We start from the raw sequence: 23052 nt of genomic DNA on the forward strand, positions 1-23052 counted from the left end.
AGGACGGGCTTTCTCACTGTTCCTGCAGCCCTCCTACACGTCCCAAGGGTACAGGGCTCACTTTCAAGCCCTGGTCCAAGAGTGAACAAAAATGTCTCTTTATTCCATTTTAAGGCAGGTAACATCACCAAAACTTTCAAAAAGGTTTGCTGAAATTCAGGATAGACTCAGGGGCCCAGATACCAGAAAATATTTTGGGACCTGGGTTTTCAAACTGCAGGTTCTCTAGTGCTGGTGAACAGCCAGTCCCTTTCACATACCCCATTGAGGGAGTCTTACTGTAGCCCCAAAGGCTGGCACAATCTCACAAGCATCTTGCTAGGGGCCCTTATCATTTTGTTCCATATGGTGCTATCATCTCAATGCTTGTCACCAAAAAGCTGCCCTAAAGAGCATGATGCCTTTGCTGATAAGACTACAGAAGAGGAAGTTTCTCCTGCATGATGTCTGAGAAGTCGTTCTTGATTCAGTTTCTGCTTGGACAGCTCACCCCCATTCCCTAGTGCTAGACACTGGAATGAGCATCTCTCCTCCAAGGGCAATGCCGTTATAAACATGCAGTCACTCATTTCATTTTGGAGACAATTTTCCAGCTTTTGGTCAAATTTTTTGACCCATCTCAGGCCTAATCAGGAGTTGGATGCTCCTGAGCAGAGCCACGTAGCGAAGCAGAAGCCCTCAAGAGAGGAGCTCTGATACATCAACATTTAATCACTCCCACCCGCAAGTCCTTTTAAGGCAGTAGGTCTCAGATTTGCCACTTGGGGAGCTCTGAAATGTACCCATGCCTGGACCCCACTCCTAAGGGTTATGATTTACCTGGTCTGCATGTGGCTTGGACATCACATTTTTAAAACTCCCTGAAAGATTCTAACAGCCTCCGAGATTGGGACCCACAGCTGTAGAGCTAGGAAGGACTTCCAGCTTTTCATTAAGAAACAGGATGGCATGCAATAGTGCTGGGAGAAGAAAGAGAGGCAAATCCATTCTGTTACACATTGAATTGTGTCCCCCCAAATCCATATGTTGAAGCCCTAACCCTCAGTATCTCAGAGTGGGACCTTATTTGGAGATGGATTCTTTGCAGAAGTAATCAAGTTAAAGTGAGGTCATTGAGGCAGGTCTCATATGGCTACGTCCTTATAAGACAGAGCCATATGAGACAGATTAGGACAGAGACAGATACAGACGGAAGATGATGTAAAGAGACAGGGAGAAAATGGCACCTACAAGCCAAGCAAAGAGACCTCAGAAGAAATCAACACAGTAGGTGCCTTCAGCTGGGCCTCCAGAGCTGTGAGATGCACACGTCTGTTGTTTAATACCCCAGCGTTTGTGTGTGTACAGCAGCCCCAGCCTGCTCAGGTACACTTACACCACTGTGGAATCCTGGTACCTAGAATGTGGCAGCACTTTAGAGTTCATCAGTGAATCTGGAGATCAGGACTCTGATCTTCCCTCTCCCTGCGAGGTTGGTGGGCTGTAGCTATTTTCATTCTTGGATGTTCAGAGAGCCTGTGTCTGAGGTAACGTGGGTAGTTGGTGTGAGGTTTGGGATCCCAGCCCAGGTCTTTCCTCTCCAAGTCCCAGCTCTTTTCACTCCACTGACCTAGGAGTCTTTCTTGAGACCTGGAGGAAGGTGCTGGTGCATGAGATACACCAGGGAGAGGCAAGAAACAGAAGGAGAGAAGAGCAAGGCTGGGCTTCTGCAGATACGTGTCACCCACTCTATGGCTCTCTCTGCTCAGGACCATGATGAGAACCTGTGGGCTCCCACCATTGTTTGGAGCTATGTTCTAAGAAGCAGAGCCTGGAACTTTTGGGTCCCGATTAAAACCCAGTTGCTGGTGGTCCTCACCCCATCTGCTCCATAGCTCATCCCAGCAGCCCTTGCACAAACTGAGCCAACTTCCAGAGGACAGTCAAAGCACCCAGGTTCCTGAGGAGTGTCATGGGGTGAACACAGCCCGTGCCATGGAACTTCATTCCACGCTGGGAAATCTCTCCCTTTTCCTTAAGTAGAAGTCTAGAGTTTTCAACTACAATTCCCATCTCCCCAAGGGAGTGCTTGCTTACTTGGACACCTGCTTTCAGGTTCCTTCTTTGCTGGCCCACCAGTCTCGGCAAAGCTGCTTCTTCAGAGGGCATGGCGCAGGGTGAATGCTGAGCAGCTGGAGCGGAACCTGGAGCCTAGCCGTTTCCCGTGCATTGTCACGCTGACTGCCAATGTGTTACAAAGACACCTGTGCAGCTGACAGGGATTTGTTCAGTGTCTTTCACGCCTGTTTTGAAAATAGATTTAATGAAAGGTTTCCATTTCATCCCAGATCCATTTATTGTAGCTCAGATTTTGAATGAAAGTGTGGACATAAATGATCCCCATCTTTCAGTGAGTTGCAAATCTCTTGTTTTGGAAGATGATTGAATCGGCTCCAACTCCCTTTCTTAGGGACTTAAAGAGCTTAGCCGCATTTGTTCACAGACTTCTTCCCTCAACTACTACTCTCCAAACTCTTACCCTCATCCCAAGGCTCTATTCCCCCTCCTTTTTGGGCTTCAAAACAAGAACCATAACTCTCTTCCGAGATTGCCTACTACCTTTAAGGACAATTATTTTCGCAACAGGGAAAAAAATGTAACGAGTTTATTCACTTTTGGAGTATTTCATGCATAAGCAGAATGTGAATGGGGGAAGGTGGCACAAGCTGACCTTCATTCCTTTACGCCCGATTAACCGCCCCCTCCCTTGCCCCACCCATGACGTTTGAACTTCAGGATTCCTCTGCAGGCTTCAGCCTGGTAATTGAGCTTGTAGTTGCCAGACAAAAAAAAATACACAGTGAGATCTTTGGAGATATTTATCTGCAGTTCCAGTTACGAGTGTGGTGGAAAGGCAGAGCCATGCAGGCCCAGAGTGGTACCTCTGCCCTAAGTCAGACTTTTTGGTTTTATCTGCTCAACATCCATTCCTTCTTAATTCCTCTCCTTCCATTTTACTACAAGGAGTCAATCTTCCCCACTGCATAGGTACCAAGATGGTACAGTAGGAATTTTGATTGTCACCAAGATTCAGCAGGTGCCACATTCTAAACTGAGATGAGAGACCATGATAACTTTATTTCTTACAAAGGGTTACAGCCTGCAAGGTGGCCATGCTGAAGGCTGGGAAGCAGCCATTGTTTTAATCTTGCTTATCTTGAGGGCAGTGCCTGTTTTACTGCTAAAGAAAAATAATATCCTTGTGGCAGTTAGAACACAGAGTACTTTGTAAGAGTAGGGTGTGTGACTTAACCCTTGCCTGGTATGGACTAAGGTCCTGTTTATAATTTGTTATCTTAGTACCACAAAGGGTCTGCTCCATCAGTCCTGTGGTCTCTATTTTAACGTTAGTGCTGGGCCATTGCTGTGTCTAATATCCAAAAGGGAGGGGTATGAAGAGGCATGTCTGACCTCCTGTCCCATCATGGCCAGGAACTCAGTTTCTAAGGTTTCTCTGTGGTCCCCCTGGCCAAGAGGGAATCTGTTCAGTCAGCTGGGGGGCTTAGGATTTTATTTTTAGCTTACATGCTTATCCCACAGGGCAGTCAGAACTCACATGGCATGAATAATACTTGTCAAACAGGTCAGTAGGCGAGACTACTGTGTGAACTATGAATCATTCCACAAATGCAACTCATTATATGTGCATTTTTACACAGTGCATTGATAACCGTCCATGCCCCTTGGCTGAATGAGTGCGTATTAGCCCCTACATCCTCTGTTCAAGTCTACCTAGCAGGGAGGAGGACCTCAGGTGGTGTGGGCCCTCTTGGGTGTCTGGAGTCGAGCTTGGCCACACTGGAGTTAACTTTTAGGAGGGTTTGCCCGGATGAGTAGGAAGGATTGTGTGGTACAGGGGGAGAGTTAAAGTCGGGACATGGTTTGAGGTCTGCCCTAGAGACGGGCGTCCTGGCCTGACCTCAAGAGCCCCTATCTGGACTCCATGGAAGGGAGCTGCAGGAAGAAGGAGGTCTCTGAGGGCCTCTGAGCCCCCCGTACAAAGTGCAACTACATGGAGAGGGGGGCATTTTCCCAGCTTCAGCATGGAACACACGCAGCCCCCACAGGCAAAGCCCCAGGGCCTGCAGACTCCACGCTCCTGAGGCCATGCAGCCTGGCAGACATCTGGAGACACACCTCGTGGCAGGGACTTGGACACAAAGACTCTGGAAGCAAATCCTGGGCAGGTGCCACTTCCAGCAGCTTCAGAAGCTGCGAACACCAATATGGAGGGACTGTCAGTGAACTCAGAGGAGGCCCCCGATCAGACTCCCCAGAAGCTTGGGTGAGGCCCAAATCAGGGTGACCTTCAGTGGCAGGTGGGGATGTGGCTGCCTGAGGTCACAGTGCCACTGGCTGTGTCCCGGGGACCCCAGCTTCCAGCGGCTTCCAGGTGGCTGCTGTTTCTCTTTCTGCTGCTCTTATTGTCAACTCCCCTTGTCTTCTTCAGCCCAACTCCTGTCAGCACAGCTTCCGCACCCCAATATCCTCTAAGGAGGATCTCTGCAATGCCAGTGTTGGGCCTATGCAGGGAGGTGGAAGGCGGGTGCTGCCCTGGGCGTCCCCGCCACTCCCACACCCTGTGGGAAGGCGCAGTGTGGCCTCTCCATCGCCAGTTTACTTGCAACTCAACATACGCTGAGCGTGCACCACGCACCGGGAATCGCACGCGGCTCTGAGTACGAGGAACCACACCATGAAGTGTAAGCAGCTCGAGCCGACGAGTGCAGGGACTCACCATGCCAGGCTGGCCTTGGAGCAGATCTCCGAGCCCCAGAGGGCGTCTGCTTAGACGTCTCACTTTCCAGTTTCAGGGAATGGGACACTGATTCTTTTCATCCTGGCCTGTTCAGTTCCCAGAGGAGCCTCACTGTCTAGCCCAGGTTTCTGTGTGTTGAGTCTCCATAGAATAAGATTTCTTTCTTTCTTTTTCTTTTTTTTTTTTTTTTTTTTTTTTTGAGACGGAGTGTCGCTTTGTCACCCAGGCTCGAGTGCAGTGGCGCGATCTCGGCTCACTGCAAGCTCTGCCTCTATGAAGGCACCTCCTACTGTAGTACCTTCTAATAAGCATCAATAGTCAGCTGAGCCACTGGAGCTGCCAGCACCCTCACTTACTGATTAGTAAACAGACCTTAAAGACTTGCTTACATTTCCACAGAAATAATAATCGGACTGGAAGCTGGGTATCTTTGTTTATGAAGAACCCACGTATTCCTGGATATCCACAAGGTCTTTGTGGGTTAAATTTCCTTACTATCGGTCTGAAGGTTGATGACAGGAGGTATGCCTGCCAGGTAACCCCGGACACCAGCGGCGATGGCTCTTCCTGCATATGGAAGGGCATTTTCCTGACAAGCCCATAGAAATGTTGGTTGTGGAGCTCGGCAGAATGTGTGATATTATCCACTGCAGAGCCATGGCTGGGATGCTAATATAACGAAGTGAGAACACGCGAGTTTGGATATACCATCTGTGCTGCTAAGTTAGCATTTCTTGGGGCCCTTATGTTCTATTAATGCTCTTTTTCTTCTGTGAACATATATTAGCATATGTGTGTGTGCATATGTGTGTTTGTGTGTATATATGTGTGTGTGCATATATATACTTACGTGTGTGTGCATACACACACAGACGTATATTTGCTGAACTTCATCTTCCTCTTTTCTGTTATAAAAACTTTAAGTCACTTCCTATCAATAATGAGTACTTTCATGATGTAATCTAGTTTATATGCCCTTTCCCTGAATGTACGCGTGGAGAGGCCCATTCACTTCTCGTGGGCGTGGTTCATGTTCTGAAATGTTAGGAGTGCAGACCACCCCTGGAACAACCGAGTGTTTCTGAAACAGACAAATGAAGAATGGGTCAGGTAGTTCCTCTGTCCTTCCCTTGACTGAGCGAGCTTCAGTCCTGCACAAATCTACTTTTTCAAAGCACGTGTGATGGTTGTGAGGTTGTAAGCCTTGCTCAGAGCCGATGGCTTGTGCGGACCCAGCCCTCAGCCGCCCAGCCTGAGAGCTCTTACTGCTTTCCTCATTCCACAGTCCCCCTCCAGCCTGGCAAGGTCTCCCTCATCCAGCCGTGCAGCACTCGGCGTAATGAAATAAAGTTCAGGAGCCCTTGCTCCCTGCCCCTGTCAGGGCTTCAAGGTGTCCTGGGGGCAGTGGGACATCCTAGGCCAGCTCAGCCCTTCTGTGGGGACCCGGTAAACGTGAGTTGCTGCTGAAATAATGCGAATTTTTCTCTTTCTCTCAAGGCCAGGCAGAGCGCTGGCCCTGCCCCCTCTTTTTCCCAGCATCAGTGACAGAACAGCTGTGGCGCTCTGCTACGTTGCTGAACATTAAGAAAATATCAGATTTGCCCGGGAGCTACAATTGGTATCTCTGTGAATTGATGAAATTTGCATGAGGAGAAAGAGGATCATCAATAATTAAGCGCTCTGCGTTCTCATCTTCAGAAAGCGTTGAACAGAAGCAGAGGGGAAGGAAACGTGTAGGATCATGCATGAGGGGCAGCGCGACACACGGGGATTAGCTGGGGAAACTGTGGTGAAAAGTTCAAAACTAAAAGCCCACAAGGAAGCTGGAGACATTTTAACATGTTTTATTAAAAGTCAGTGGAATGCTAGGTCACTCCAGAATTTATTTTTTAAAAAAGCCAATGGCAGATACATCGTATGTCAAAAAGCTAAGTGAAGGTGCAGCTAATTTTTTTATAGGGATGTGACACAAAGGGGAAAGTCAGACATGAATCTCTCCTGCAGTTGTGAGGTGATGCAATGTGCAGCACTTCGCTCCTCACTCCAGAGATATTGCCAGCACTTCTGTTTCAGGCTTGGTATGCGGTGCTGGTGTTAAATCTGTCACCAAAACCAGCCATGGTTTCTGACCCTGTGAATCTGAGCCTGGGACAAGACGGGTCTTCACTGAATCATGTAGGTGGAGACACGCCCGGTGCTGGGGACGGTGGGGATGGTGCAGCAGGGAGCCCATGCAGGAATCAAGTTCTGGTGAGATCTGCATGAGAAGATGAGGGGCTCCCCAGAGAGGGGAGAGGGGACCCAGTAACCATGATAAACAGCAGCATCTCCAAACCCTGAGGCAAGCTTATCTGGGCCAAAAGCACCCGCAAAATTAAAGGGAAAATGATTTTCCATAGGCAGGTAGATTAAAAGCCTTTTGCCTCACAAAGGGAGATGGAAGCTATCCGGGTGTGGCTGAAGTAGACAGGGCAAACCCTGCTCCCCACTTTCCAGAAAATCTAAGAGAATTCCCACAAGAAGTAGAGACCGTGGCCTCTCCTAGTGTCTGTTGCTCTCAGCAAATATCCCATGAAATTGCAGAGCTGAATCCTTAAATAGGTCCATGAAGGATCAAGATAAACTCATTAGCAGTAGATTTACAAGGAGCTGAGCTATGAGTGATAGCTGGAAATTGCCTGGTAGGTGCCAGCCTCCTTGCATTGATGCTGTAGGACACAAACTGGTCATGTCTTGTGGGGAGTTTGAGAGCAGAGCACTGGGTTGACTCCAGGTGGCGTTCGTGATGCCCTGTGGGTGCTGGTGTCACTAAATCCCTGCTGTCCCATGGATGTCTTTCTCCTTGTGTATACTTGAGACTCAGCTGACCCCCGGGTCTGCTCATAGAAGAGGCCAGAATGTTCACTCGTTTAACCAACACTGCAGCTGAGAGTTGGGGAGTGTACAGAGGCCACTGCAGATTGGCGGTTTCTTCTGAAGCTCAGGAGGTTAGCAGGAGGTGGAAGCGGGCTTGGGAAGGCAACAAAGTCTAGAAGCTCAGTGATACCAAGGGGTCATAACTTTTTGGCATGACCACTATTAATGGAGTGTTTGCTGTGTGCTAGGCTGGGTAAGTAATGGCAGGCAAGACGGGCATAGCCTAAGTCCTTGTAGGCCTCACAGTTTAGCAAGACATTTATAAACAAGTCTGAAATTGTCAGAAGGCTCAAGACTGCTTTGTATATGACATTATTTCTTTGTTCATTCCATAGACAAGAGGTCCATGGGTTGTTGACAGAACCTCAAACCCTTTCCCCTGCAATGGAAAGCTAATTTTCAGGTTATAGTAATTATCGATCTGTGTCACAAAAAATATCGAAGTGATATGGACAGGAGGCAGGGAAATACTGGGTAGAAGAGGGCAGTTCCCTGGCAAAGGCCCCACCCTCAAGCCTGGAAACCATAGCTCTAAATGAGAACAGTTATCCCTGTTTTCTTGCCCAAATGTTACCTTTTTGGTCCACCCCACCCCGTCTCCTGTGCCTATATAAACCCTAGGCCTCAGCTGGCAAAGAGACAAGTGGCTGAACGTTGAGAGGAGAAGAAGCAACTGGGCATCAGAGAGACTACGGATAGACATGGCTTAACTTCAGACAGCACGACTTCAGAGAGGAGCCTGGCTACAGATGGCCGGGCTCCAGGGAAAGATCACCTTCTTCCTGCTCCATCCCACTTCCAGCTCCCCTTCCACTGAGAGCCACTTCTACCACTTAATAAAATCCTCTGCATTCATCACCTTTCAAACCATTTGCGTGGCCTGATTCTTCTCTGACGCTGGACAAGAATTCAGGATGCACTAGATGCGGGAACCCATAAAGGCTGTCACACTGACTTTTCACTGAGCTGTTTAACGCTTAAGCTGTCTGTGGACAGCAAAGCTAAAAGAGCATTAATTGTAACATAGCCCTAGATGCTGCTGTGAGTCTGGAGTCCACAAGCACTTGCCGGGGTCCCAGCACCCACTCGCCTGTGTGCTGCCTCCCATGAGGGGTTGAGTCCAGCAGGTTCAAGTGATTGAAGTCCGTCCCTGCTAGTGCTGAAATGGCCAACTGGACCCAGAGCCTGTGCACTCCAGTTCCTACCCATGAAAGGGTCAAGGGAATTATCCCATCTCACAAGTGCCCTAAAATACACAATCCGTATATATTTCCTAAATCACATGTATGAGAGACTGGTTCCCTTCGCCTCCTCCTGTGCCCTCTAACTCAGTTAGGGGACCCATCTATAAGCACCACCTTCTCCGGTTCCTTATGGATTTTGTTTGCAATTGCTTCCCTCACCCTTCATCTTCCCCACCCACTCTGCCTTCACACTCCTGTACTGAGGCAAAGTGTTCTGGGCCAGGCAGGAAATAATTCATTCGTTCTGTATCTCAAAGCCACACTAATCCAAAGCATGACTTGTTTTTCAATATCCATTTCTTGTCTGTCAAGAATGGCTGTGCATTTTGAAACAGAGACTGTCTCGGGAGGGATTGCAGACCTTCAGGGTGGAATCCTGAATCTGATTCTGCAGTGACAACACAGAGAATAAAGCCAGAGGGGGACTTCTACCCACCGGGGGTGAGATAGAGGCACAGCTGACAGACACAATGGCTCAATGACTTTTATTTGAATTTCAGCAATTTAACAACCTCCAAAAGGAAGCCAGTGAATAACGAACTGTTTACCTCCTCGAAGTGTATTTCGAATTGTTGTCTATACTGTCCCGTGTTGTTGTTTCGTAGTGTGTCCAAATGCTTGGGTCACATTCTTCTCCACGTACCCTGCGTACAGATTTCCTGTTTTTGAAGGAACCTGCCTCCTTGTCAGTTTCAATGATTGTAGTGCTTTCATCATCCATAGCTGGCTAAACCGCAGTGACTCAGGGTTTTAAAATTAAGTCCATCATCCAACAAGCATTTTGAGGAAAAGAAGACAGAAAAGGATCCACGTCCTTGAACGCCTGGTCTCTGCTGCGGGACCCCTCCCGGCTGAATGTTGCAGGCCAGATGGTCCTTTTCTGCATCTTTTTACCATTGTCAGCCATGAAATTCTGTAGGATGGCCTCTCTACTTATCTTTTAAAACATCTTTTTGTTACATCAAATTCATCTTCTGTGGTATCTCATTTTCTTCAGATTTTCCGTTGCCTAGGAAGTTAAATAGGGGATTGTTTCAGGAAAAGTGAGTCGATGTGGGCTGCTGTGTTTTCTGTGAGCCCTTGCCAGGTGGAAGGAGGGGCTGCTTTTTATCTGACAAGAATTTCTGCAGCAGCAGGGAAGGTTCATTAAGATTTTTCCCATGCCACGTAACAAAAGATGGCTGGGAAAAACAAAAGTGAGACGCTAGAGTGTGTGTTTCTTTGTCGTGCACACCCTGAGCCTTGCTGAATCTCCCAGGCTGGGGCAGGCATCGTTAGGAGCAGCTGATTAAGTTTATTGTGCTTTCAATTAAAGAAAAGGGTGGCCCTGGGAGAAGAGGGAGTTGAGAGAGATACAAGGTTGTTCTCATTCTAAACACCCTGTGTCCTTAGTATTTACATAATGCAGAGTTAAGATTTTCTTAGATTGTCAAGGACAGCATCGAATCTCTCAGAACAGCACTGTGAATGGAAGTGGCGTGCCTTTAATTCATAAAATGTCACCCTCTTGAAATAGTCCTTGGTATATGCAAATCAGAAAGCCGTCAGGAAAGCCTTTCAGCCCTGTGTGGTAACACGACCTTACATTTCCACAGAACCTTGCTTTGTATCTGTTGTTAACTCTCATTATCTTAGGGGATCCCTTCAGTATTGTCCAGTTTCCTGGGTTTGTAAATAGAAGCTGTGGCTTGCGTAAGTTCAGGCAGCCCCTTTTAGGAATTGAGTCAGGCCTCATTCTTTTCACATTGTTCTTTTTTTTTTTTTTTTTTTTTTTTTTTTTTTTTTTTTTTTTGAGACGGAGTCTCACTCTGTCGCCCAGGCTGGAGTGCAGTGGCGCGATCCCGGCTCACTGCAAGCTCCGCCTCCCGGGTTCACGCCATTCTCCTGCCTCAGCCTCCTGAGTAGCTGGGACTACAGGCGCCCACCACCTCGCCCGGCTAATTTTTTGTATTTTTTTAGTAGAGGCGGAGTTTCACTGTGGTCTCGATCTCCTGACCTTGTGATCCACCCGCCTCGGCCTCCCAAAGTGCTGGGATTACAGGCGTGAGCCACCGCGCCCGGCTTCACATTGTTCTTCAACCAGCTTTCCACTTCAGCTCCCGACTTCCCTAGCTGGAGAGAGGCGGGGCTCTGTGCTGCTCTGTTGTGCTGTTAGAGGGGTTTGTCTGTTGATCTTATCCAACCTCTGTGACTAGCGAGCCAGGCACGCTGTTCTGGAGGCAAACAGAAGAAAGGGTGGGAAGAAAATGTCGTTTTGGGAAATTCTATGTTAATTACAACGTCAGGTAAAAGCAGAGTCGTTTTTGTTTTTAATTTGTATAATTCAGTAGGAGGTAAGTTTGTCTTTTTTTTTTTTTTTTTTTTTTTAGATGAGGTCTTGTTCTTTTGCCCAGGCTGGAGTGCAGTGGTGCTGTCTCAGCTCATTGCAACCTCTGCCTTCCAGGTTTGAGCGCTTCTCCTGCCTCAGCCTCCCAAGTGTCTGGGATTACAAGCGTGAGCCACCACGCCCAGCTAATTTTTGTATTTTTAGTAGAGGCGGGGTTTCTCCATGTTAGCCAGGTTGGTCTCGAACTCCTGACCTCAAGCGATCCACCCACCTTCGCCTCCCAAATTTCTGGGATTATAGGTGTGAGCCACCGGGCCTGGCCAACCTTGTTCTTCACAGCAGGTCATCCTGCTTTCTGATTGGGTGTTGACAGTTTTCTAGGCCGGTCCTTCTTAAAACCCTTGCCGTCCATCAGAATTATCTGTGGGGCTTTAAGAAGATTTCTAGGTTCCTGATTATTCAGGACCCAGTGGATTAAAATCTCCAGACATGTGTGCAGAGGACACATGACGTGCATGTGTATAGTGCTTATCGGGAGGCCATGGGGGGACTGCACTGAGTGTATACATCAATTTCAGAAGAATTAGTATATTCATAATACTGACCAACTCAACCCATGAACTCGGTCTACATTTCATTTATTTAAGTCCTCTGTAATTTTTCTCATCGATTTATTATATTTGTAGTATAGTTTCCAGGTCTTACATTTATTTTGCTAATTTTCTCCTTAAGCATGCTCTTTATGCAATTGTAAATTTTGTTTGTTTGTTTGTTTTGTTTTGTTTTTTTGAGACAAGAGTCACCCAGGCTGGAGTGCAATGGTGTAATCTTGGCTCACTGCAACCTCCACCTCCTGGGTTCAAGCGATTCTCCTGCCTCAGCCTCCCAAGTAGCTGGGATTACAGGCACCTGCCACCATGCCTGGCTAATTTTTGTATTTTTAGTAGAGACGGGGTTTCACCATTATGATCAGGCTGGTCTCGAACTCCTGACCTCAGGTGACCCACCTACCTTGGCCTCCCAAAGTGCTGGGATTACAGGTGTGAGCCACTGTGCCCAGCCAGTAAAAGGTTCTTTTAAAATTTCATTTCCAATATTTGCATTACTCATATATGGTAATAGTTTTTTTTTTATATTGGCCTTCCATCCTACAACCTTGCTAAATTACTTGATAGCTTTAGCAGCTTTTCAATTTTTTTTTTTTTTTTTTTTTTTTTTTTGCAATTCCTTAGCATTTTCTGTGTACTTTGTCCTGTCATTTGCAAATAAAGACAGATTTTCTTCTGCCTCACCAGCCTGTATACCGTCTACTTCTTTTCTTGGCTTATTTCACTGGCTAATACAATGTTGAACAGAAGCAGAGACAGCATACATCCCACCTTGCTCAGCCTTAGGGAAACAGAGCTGAGTCTATCAGTATTAGGTGTGACACTAGTTGTAGGTGTTTTGTAGATGCTCTTTAACCAATTAAAGTTCTTTTATTTCTAGTTTCCTGAAATGTTTTATTTAATCGTGGATGTTAAATGAGTTTTTCTAGACTTGTTGAGATTATTTTTTTTCTTATGTTAACATGGTGAATTACATTATTTGCTTTTCATAGATTAAACCAAATTTGTAGTTCAGGAACAAACCCCATTGACCATTGTACTAATTTCCTTGAGCTATTATAACAGAATAACAGAAAGAGAAACAACAGGATCAGATCCTCCCACAATGCTGGAGGTCAGGACTCCACCTGAAGGTGAGGGCAGAGCCTCACTCCCTCCAAAGGCTCTGGGGAGAACCTTTCTTTTTCTCTTCCAGTTTCTGGTGGCCACTGGCCATCCTTGGCATTTCCTTGGTTGGTGAACACGTGGCCTCTGCCTCTCCGAATGCCTTTCTCCTTCCTGTATCTCTGTTTTCTTCATGTTGGATTTAGGATACTAGTTATGCTGGGTTTAGGGACCACCTTCCTCCAGCAGGATCTTGTATTAGCCTAACTAATTACACCTGCAAAGACCCTATCTCTAAATACAGGTCCATTCACAGGTACCTGGGGTTCAAATTTCAGCATGTCTTTTTGGAGTGCACAAGTCAACCCACAGTGGCCATAAGGTATTATCTGTTTTCTCTATTTCTGGATTCACTCGGTAATATTTTGTTGAGGATTTTTACACTTTTGTTCATAAGGGACATTGGTGTGTAATTTTATTTCCTTTTAATGTGTCATCTGGATTGAGTAGGAACTCATGGCCAGGCTCACTAAATGAATTGGAAAATATCCTTTCCTCTTTTATTTCCAGGTAAAGTTTGAGTAAGATCGGTGTCTTTCTTGATATTATTCATCAGTGAAGCCATCTGAAATTTTCTTTGCTTTGAATTTCCAATCCAATTTATCTGGGATATATAAAGTCGTACTTTAAAAAAAATGATCCTTTATTGTGTCAGTTATGGTAATTTGTGTCTTTCAGGGAATTTGTCTACTTCTTCAAAGTTGCCAAATATATTGACAAGATTGTTTCTAATGTTTCTTTTTGTCATTTTCATGTCTGTAGCATCCATGGCAATGCTACTATCCTGTTCCTGATATTCATAATTTGTGTTTTCTCCGTTTTCTTTCTTTTATGATATTAGGCAGATATAACTAAGCATTTCCCTCCTCTTACTACATTAGCTGCATCCTACAGATTTAGATATTTTCTATTTTCATGATCATTCGACTTAAAATATTTTCTAATTTCCTTTGTGTAGTGAGCTGAATGGTGGCTCTGAAGATATGACCACATCCAGTTCCTGGAACCTGTGAATATTACCTTATGTAATAAAAAGATGTGGTTAGTTTAAACATATTGTAAGAAGGAGTTAGCCCTGGATCTTCCTTGTGTACTCTAAACACAATCACACAGATCCTTAGAAGAGGGAGGCAGAGGGAGTTTCAACACAGATGCACAGAGGAGAGGGTGATGAGGAGATGGAGACAGAGACTGCAGTGCTGTGGTCACAAGCCAAGGAATGTCTAGAGCTATAGAGGCTGGAAGAGCCAAGGAATAGAGCCTCCCCAGAATTTCTGGGGGCAGTGTGGCCCTGCCAGCACCCTTGTTTCTGTCCAGTAAAAACTGATATTGTACTTCTGGCCTCCAGAACTGTGAGAGAGAAAGTTCTGCTGTTTTTAGTCACCCAGGCTGTGGCACTTTCTATTTCAGCCCTAAGAAGCAAATCTACTTTTGTATCAGTCAGGGTTCTCCAGAGGGACAGAGCTGATAGGATATATGTACACACGAAAGGGAGTTTATTAAGAATTGGCTCACACAATCACGGGTGAAGTCCCACGATAGGCCATCTGCCAGTTGAGGAAGAAGGAAACCAGTAGAGGCTCGGTCCCAATCCAGAAGCCTCAAAAGCAAGAAGCCAACAGCGCAGCCTTCATTCTGTGGCTGAAAGCCTGAGAGCCCCCGGCAAACCACTGGTCTAAGTCCAAGAGTCCGAAGGACGAAATACCTGGAGTTTGATGTCCAAGGGTGGGAGGAGCGCACAGGAGCCTGCTCTGTCCCAGCCGCACTGGCAGCCGATTGGAGGGTGCCCACCCACACTGAGGATGGGTCTTCCTCTTCCAAGTCCATGGACTCAAATGTCAGTCCCCTCTGCAACACCCTCACAGACATGCCCAGGAACAAGACTTCACCAGCCACCTGGGCATCCTGGACCCAGTCAAGGCGACATCTACTATTAACCCTCACAACGCTGTAATATTTTTTGGTCCATAGGTTATTTAGAGGGAGTGTCATTTAGTTTCCAAATATTTAAAGATTTTCCAGGTATCTCATTACTATGGATTTCTAAATTAATTCTATTGCATTCAGAAAATGTATTATATATGATTTCAGTTCTTTTAACTTTATTGAGTCTTGTTTCAAGACTTAGAATGTGGTCTATTTTGATCAGCATTCCATCAGAACATAATTGCAGTCTGCACATGTGGGATGGCATGCTTTAGCAATGTTAAGTAGATCGAGCCAGGTTTTAGTGTTTTTCAAGCCTTCTATGCTCTTACTGACTTTCAGTCGAGCAGTTACCGACAAGGGAACACAGAAGGGTATAACTGTAACTGTGGATTTATTTTGTCTTTCAGGTATCAGGTTTTTTTCATGTGTTTGAAGCTCTATCATCAGGCACATCTGTTCTTAGTATATTTGGTACCACCCAGCTTTCCTATGATTAATGTTTGCATGGTGCGTCTTTTTCCCTCTTTTCTCTTCTAGCCTATTTCTACCTGTAGGTATGAAGTTCATTTCTTACGCATACTGTAGAGTTGGGCCCTAGTGCTTTCTCCACTCTGACAAGTTTTGCCTTCTAATAGGAGTCTTTAGACCGCTAATTAAATGTAACCATCAATACAGCAGATTTAAGTCTCTCATGTTATTTGTTTCTATTTGTACCATTTCTTAGGGTTTTTGAAAGTAAAAATGTCGGGGATTTTTTTTTAGTTCCTTAGTCTCTTTTTTCAGCAGGTCACAGATTTCCTTCCACTGGAGGTGAAGTCAGGTGGGTGAGAAGCTCACTGTGGGGTCCTGGGTCGTATTTTTCAAAGTATTTCCTATTAGTACTTGGGATAGTCAAAGTGCTTACTTATGTATTTATTTTTAAAAAGAGCTATCTGTAAAAATAATTTGAGGAAAACAGTGGGTTAAAGATAATTTAGGCTGGGCCTGGTGGCTCACACCTGTAATCCTGGCACTTTGGGAGGATAAGGCAGGAGGATGACTTGAGGGCGGGAGGATGACTTGAGGTCAGGAATTCAAGATCAGCCTGGGCAATATGGTGAAATGCTGTCTCCACCAAAAATACAAAAAATTAGCTGGGCATGGTGGCATGCTACTCAGGAGGGTGAGGTGAGAGGATTGCTTGATCCCAGGAGGTGGAGGTTGCAATGAGCCGAGATTGCGCCACTGCACTCCAGCCTAGGTGACAGAGCCAGACTCTGTCTCAAAACAAATGAACAAACAAAAACAAACAAACAGACAGACAAACAGATAGCTTAAAAAATACTTTTGTTTTCGTGTGTAGGTTTGTTTTAAATTCAGGACTCCTTGGAGGTTTTAACATACTTAAGTATACTTAAGTAAATTGCCCAACTTATTTGACAATAGAATCACATTTTTAAGGCACTCCTGGCACTCATGCTTTATGAAATGTATTTTGGGAAACTCTGCTTTACAGTTTTCTTGCATGCATTTGATTCTCTTCTTACAGTAGAGTCCAATCACAAAGGGTCTGAACAGGCTCTTCCCAGGGAGTCATTATTGGGACAATGGGAGACCAGCAGTGTGGAGGTCCAGGGTCTCCATGCAAAAGTTGCATTTTCTGATCTGAAGCCCAAAAAATGATTGGAACGCAAGGTTCAGGGTGGCCTAGTTTAAGAGAAAGCACATCACATTTAACCCTTAATAGCTATTAATTTAAACTAGTCAGCTTCTTATTTGAAATATTCCTTCATGGTATTCTTTTTTTAAAAAAATGTATTAGAAAATATCTTCCTAGTCACTAAACCAGTTGAATTCTTGCAAGAGAGAGAATATTCCCAGCTTTTGTGTATAAGACAATGAAGACCTTAAAATGATTAAAACAAAACTGTGTAATGGCAGCCTGGAAGTGTGTTTTGTTTGCCTGAAAAGAGTTTCACATTTAAAAAATCAATTACGGCCGGGCGCGGTGGCTCAAGCCTGTAATCCCAGCATTTTGGGAGGCCGAGACGGGCGGATCACAAGGTCCGGAAATCGAGACCATCCTGGCTAACATGGTGAAACCCCGTCTCTACTAAAAAATACAAAAAACTACCCGGGCGTGGCAGCGGGCACCTGTAGTCCCAGCTACTCGGGAGGCTGAGGCGGGAGAATGGCATGAACCCGGGAGGTGGAGCTTGCAGTGAGCTGAGATCCCGCTGCTGCCCTCCGGCCTGGGCGACAGAGCGAGACTCTGTCTCAAAAAAAAAGAAAAAAAAAAAAATCAATTACAAACAAAAATTACAGATTGTCAAATATTGAAGTATGGAGAAGTTTCAGGTAGAAATTTATATTCCCAGATTCTCTCTGCAGACACACGCAGCAGGCTCCCTCAGAGCACAGCAGCAGACTGTGGCCAGCACGGGCCCTGGGTGGACCGCACCTGCCCCTGCTCGCTGGGCTGCTCCTGGACCCCTCTTGGCCCCGCAGGGCCTTGAGTGTGTGACTTCTGAACAACCAGGTTTTGCTGTTACCATTGCTGTTTACTTGACGAGTGAATAGCCACCATCCCACCTCCTGTGCCAGTCGAGGCCCTAGTGTCAGCAGCATGGACCCTGAGAGTCGCTGTCTTCCAGGGCACGTTGGTTCCCTAGGGATGTGAGACAAGCGATGGCAGGTGTAGTGGCTTCAAGCAGAACAAGGTTATCCTCTCACAATTTCTGTGGATCAGGAGTCTGGGCACAGCTCGGCAGGGTCCTCTGCTCAGGGACTCACCAGCCTGCAGTCGGGGTCAGGCGATTGCGTTCCTTTCTGGGTTGAGATCCTCTTTCAAGCCCAACCATTGCTGCCAGAATTCAGTTTTCATGGTGAGGACTGGGGCCCCTCTTTCTTACTGGCTTTTCAGCGGGGGGCCACTCTCAGCGTGTAGAGGCTGCAGCAGAAGTGCAGTGTGGCTGAGCAAATGCATTTGATGGGTGTGTGAATTGCCAGTTACAGCATTTCTCATCCTGATTAATACCCCAGATAACCCCACCCCACGGTCCCTGCCACTCTGCCACCACCACCTCCGTCCACACTCTGCACAGACGCTCGTTCCTGCGAAGATGAACCACCTGAAAATGCCACCCAACAACTGAAGAGTTCTTGTTATTTTAAACAAAAAATATCTTTAGGAATCCAAATTAAAACTAAATAAAGAGAAGGGAGATTTTCAGGTTTTCAGTGTTATAAAGGGATATTCTGTCCATGAAACCAGAGCAGGTTAACACGAAGAGAGGATGACAGATCAGAGAAGAGCCCCCAAGATGAAAATCGGTGATCACTAAGTTCAAAGCTGCATCTGGTCAGTGATCACTAAGTACAAAGCTGCATCTGGTCAGTGATCACCAAGTTCAAAGCTGCATCTCGTCAGTGATCACCAAGTCCAAAGCTGCATCCGGTCAGTGATCACTAAGTTCAAAGCTGCATCCGGTCAGTGATCACTAAGTTCAAAGCTGCATCCGGTCAGTGATCACTAAGTTCAAAGCTTCATCTGGTCAGTGATCACGAAGTTCAAAGCTGCATCTGGTCAGTGATCACTAAGTACAAAGCTGCATCTGGTCAGTGATCACTAAGTACAAAGCTGCATCTGGTCAGTGATCACTAAGTACAAAGCTGCATCCAGGGCAATCAGCTGTGTTCTTCACACAGTGCAACCCTAACCAGCAATGAGGATGGAAGTGCTTGGCTACGTGCAACCATGTGAATGAATTCCACTGGCAAGAGCTGCCAAAGAAGCCAGACACCCAGGCATAGATACTGCAGGGTTCCATTGACACGAAGTCCAAGTATAGGCAAATAAATTCTATGCTTTCAGAAAGCGCAGGCCTCCGGGGGTTGTGGCTAAAAAGTGACTAAAAGGGTTCTCAGATGTTGGCGATGTTCTGTTTCTGATCTGGGTGCTGGTTACTTGGTTACTGTCCACTGTGTGAAAATCAGCTGGATGTCTATCACCGTGTGTGAGGGTTCTTGTGAATGTCGTGCTTTCATTGGAAAACTAAATAAACATTGGAATCACGTTTTGTACAGGTCAAGTATCTTCAATCCAAAAGTCCAAAATCTGACATGCTCCAAAATCTGAAACTTTTTGAACACCAACATGATGCTCAAAAACAAATTCTCATTGGAGCATTTTGGATTTTGGATTTTGGGATTAGCGATACTCAGCCAGTAAGTATAATGCACATCTTCTAAAATCCCCTCCCCCAAATTACTCAAATCTAAAACACTTCCGGTCCTAAGTATTCAGATAAAAGAGACTCAATCTGTACTGCAGAAGTGAATTTGGCTAATTATAACAAAAACACAAGAAAATCCCTAAGATTGTGCAAGGAAAGAGTACAAAGATGGAAATTATGTAAACTCTAAGCCCAGAAATCACAAATCTGTAAAATTTTAATTCTAAAAAAAGACAATAGCGGTGAAAAAAGAGAGGCATTCATAAAATAAGTAATAGACTAAAACTTTCCAGGTAAAACAAATAATGTTTTTCAAAACGAAAGTCGCATTTTAATTATTTTTATTATAAATTTTAATTATTCATGCTTAAAATACTCAAGTAACATAGATAGGGGCTGGGCACAGTGACTCAGGCTTGTAAACCCAGAACCTTGGGAGGCCTAGGTGGGAGGATCACCTGAGCCCAGGAATTTCAGATCATCCTGGGCAACATAGGGAGACCTGTCTCTACAAAAAATAAAATAAAAAAATAGGCCGGGCATGGTGGCTCACACCTGTAATCCCAGCACTTTGGGAGGCCAAGGCAGGCGGATCACCTGAGGTCAGGAGTTTGAGACCAGCCTGACCAACACGGAGAAACCCTGTCTCTACTAAAAATACAAAATTAGCTGGGCGTGGTGGCACATGCCCATAATTCCAGCTACTCGGGAGGCTGAGGCAGGAAAATCACTTGAACCCAGGAGGCGGAGGTTGCAGTGAGCTGAGATTTCACCATTACACTCCAGCCTGGGCAACAAGAGCAAAATGCTGTCTCAAAACTAAATAAATAAATAAATGAATAAAAAAAATAAAAACTAGCCAGGAATGGTGGCACATGCCTGCAGTCCTAGCTATTCAGAAGACTGAAGCTGGGAAATTGCTTTAGCCCAGGAGTTTGACGCTGCAGTGAGCTGAGATCCCACCAGTGCACTCCAGCGTGGGTAACAGAGTGAGATCCTATCTCTAAAACAAAGCAATATAAAAAAACCCAACACCACACACACACACACACAAACAGAGATACAAACACACACACACAGAGACATGTGTAAAGTAAATCAACTCTCCTAACCCTATAACCACTATCATCCCCAATGCTGAAGATAACCACTGTTTCTATCTTCCTTTCCAGATATTTTGCACACATATAAATATATAAATATGGTACATTTCATCTTAAATAGTATCATGCTATATCTCCTGCTCAGCAACCTCCTTTTTCCTATAAACAATATATTGTATGCCCCTTTCCTTAATAGTTTATATAGATTCTTCTCATTACTCTTAATGATTGTGTGGTTTCTCACTTTATAGATGTATGTTATTAATTAATCAAAGCTGCTGTAATTGCAAATATCAAAAATCCAATTCAATACAGTTTAACATTAAAAGGGGATCTATTGATGCTTTTAACTAGAAATGTCAAAAATAGATTTCTTGCTTCAGATATGACTGGATCCAGGGACTCAAATGAGGTTGTTAGATCTCTCTTCCTCTCTTCCTTCCCCTTTCCCTTCCCTTTCTGTTATGAGCTAAACATTTGTGTCCTTTCCCTCTTCGTTTGTTGAAGTCCTAACCCCAGTGTGATGGTACCTGGAGCCAGGCCTTTGGGAGATAATTAGGTTTAGATGAGGCCTTGAGTGTGGACCTTCATGATAGGATGAGTGCCGTTGTAAGAAAAGACACCAGGGATAGCTCTCTCTGAGAGAACTCATATAACATTCTTTATGCTGTTTGTGTTTCTATGACAGAATACCACAAAAGGGGTAATTTATAATGAACAAAATATATTTGGCTCATAGTTCTGGAGACTGGAAAGTCCAAGAGCATGATGCTGGCATCTGGTGAGGGCCTTCATGCTGTGTCAATCCACAGCAGAAGATGGAAAGGCAGGAGAGTGTTCCAAGAGCAAAGGAGGGGGCTAAACTCATCCTTCCATCAGGAACCCACTCCCATGAGAACCGACTCCCATGATACTCCCAAGATAACAACACTAATCCATTCATAAAGACAGTTTCATGATTTAGTCACCTGTTCAAGGTCCCATTGCTCAACACTGTAGCATTGGGGATTAAGTTTCAAACACACGAAATTTGGGGGACACATTCAAACCATGGCAAGCACATAGTGGATAGGGCTATCTACAAGCCAGGAGGAGTACCAGGAACTAAACTGATGGGCACATTGACCTTAGACTTCCAGCCTCTAGAACTGTGAAAAAATAAATTTACATGGTTTAAGCCACCCAGTCTGTGACATTTTGTAACAACAGCTGGAGCTGACGTATACACTTCCCTCTTTTTCCTTGTTCTTCTCCTTCCCCTTCTCTGCACTCCACTCTGCTCTCCTTCCCTCTTTTTTTATTCAGTCTCATTCTTGCCTATAGCAGACAGGATTCCTTCACCTGTCAGGGAAGGTGATTCTTAACCTTCTGGCGTTCCCAATCCACAGCCTCAAATTGTGCAACTCAAAAAGCAAAGTCTTCTTCCCTTTTCTTTAAAATAACATTCAGAAAAGGCTTTCTGTGTTCTTAGCTTGCATCACATGCCTACCCCAGGCCTGTCCCTGTATCCAGGAGGAGTAGAGGAATGACTGTCCACCCCCAGTATCACATACTCATCTCTAGGACCCATGACACAGAGACCTAGGGCCAGCAACACAGAAGACTCAGACACAGGGGCTGGAAAGGGCACCTCCCTGCAGGAGAGGAAGTGCTGTGAGACTGAGGCAGCAGGTGGACGCTTCTTCCTGGTCTGTGGCTACTTCAGTTTCTTTCTGACACAGACAATACCATAGTACGTGTTGATGCACATGGCTGTGCTGATACATGGAGGATGGTGGTCCCTTACAGATCTGTGAAGGAGGCAGTGGAACACTAGAGTGCTGGGACACCCACCTCTGTTACCTACTCACCCTGCAACCTTTGTCAAGCTGCTCAGCATCCTCATGACTCACTTTCCTTCTGTGATATGTTGTCCCTACATTGTGGAGCAGTGGAGAAAACTAAATGAGGAGTGAATACGTGGGTGCAATGGCTATGGTGTACTCATAACTGTTACTGCTAAAGAAGTGTGAATGCTTCCTGGCCCCAGTAGACCAACCAATCCCATGATTATGAACATCTTGTGGGGCTCATGCTGCTCAAAACATAGTTTTGAAAAAGATGGGAGGTGGAAGAAGAATAGATTTTGGAGTTGAATTCTACATCTTTGGGGAGTTTTTAGTTTTGGTGTGGGCGGTATATTTCATGAACTTTGTTTTGTTTTGTTTCTTGAAAAAGTGTATGGTGGTAAAATATCTTTCACAAGTAAAGCTGAACAATAGTTTGGGTGAGTGTAAGCTTCTAATATCTCCATGTTTTCCCTCAAAATCTCTATAATCATTGCTTTCTAAATTTAGTGTTGCAATGAGGACTCCCATGTCAGTCTGATTATCTTTCTTCTAAGTTACGTCACTCCCATTGGAGGATTGTAGTATCTTCTTCAACGTGGAATGAAAATAATTTGCCAGTTTGCACCTGTGTGTGTATCTTTGCCTAATATTTTCCCTCAGCCTTTGATGTGGAGACTCGAGTCTTTCCTCAGTGTAGGGACATTCTCCTGTATTATGTGTTTGGTGATCGCCCCTCCAGTCTGTGCTCATGGCCTGTTAAACTATCACCACACTTGTGCTTTGTAACAAGCCATCCGAACTCAGTGGCCTGGGACCATAAGCACGAGCTAACATGCTCGGGGCAGCACAGCCTCGGGCTGCAGGGTTACAGGTCAGCAGGGAGACTGCTCCCTGTGTCTCTCCTCCTGTAACCATGTCCAC

This window comes from Chlorocebus sabaeus, chromosome 13 (genome assembly GCF_047675955.1).
Source record: "Chlorocebus sabaeus isolate Y175 chromosome 13, mChlSab1.0.hap1, whole genome shotgun sequence".
Lineage (NCBI taxonomy): Eukaryota > Metazoa > Chordata > Mammalia > Primates > Cercopithecidae > Chlorocebus > Chlorocebus sabaeus.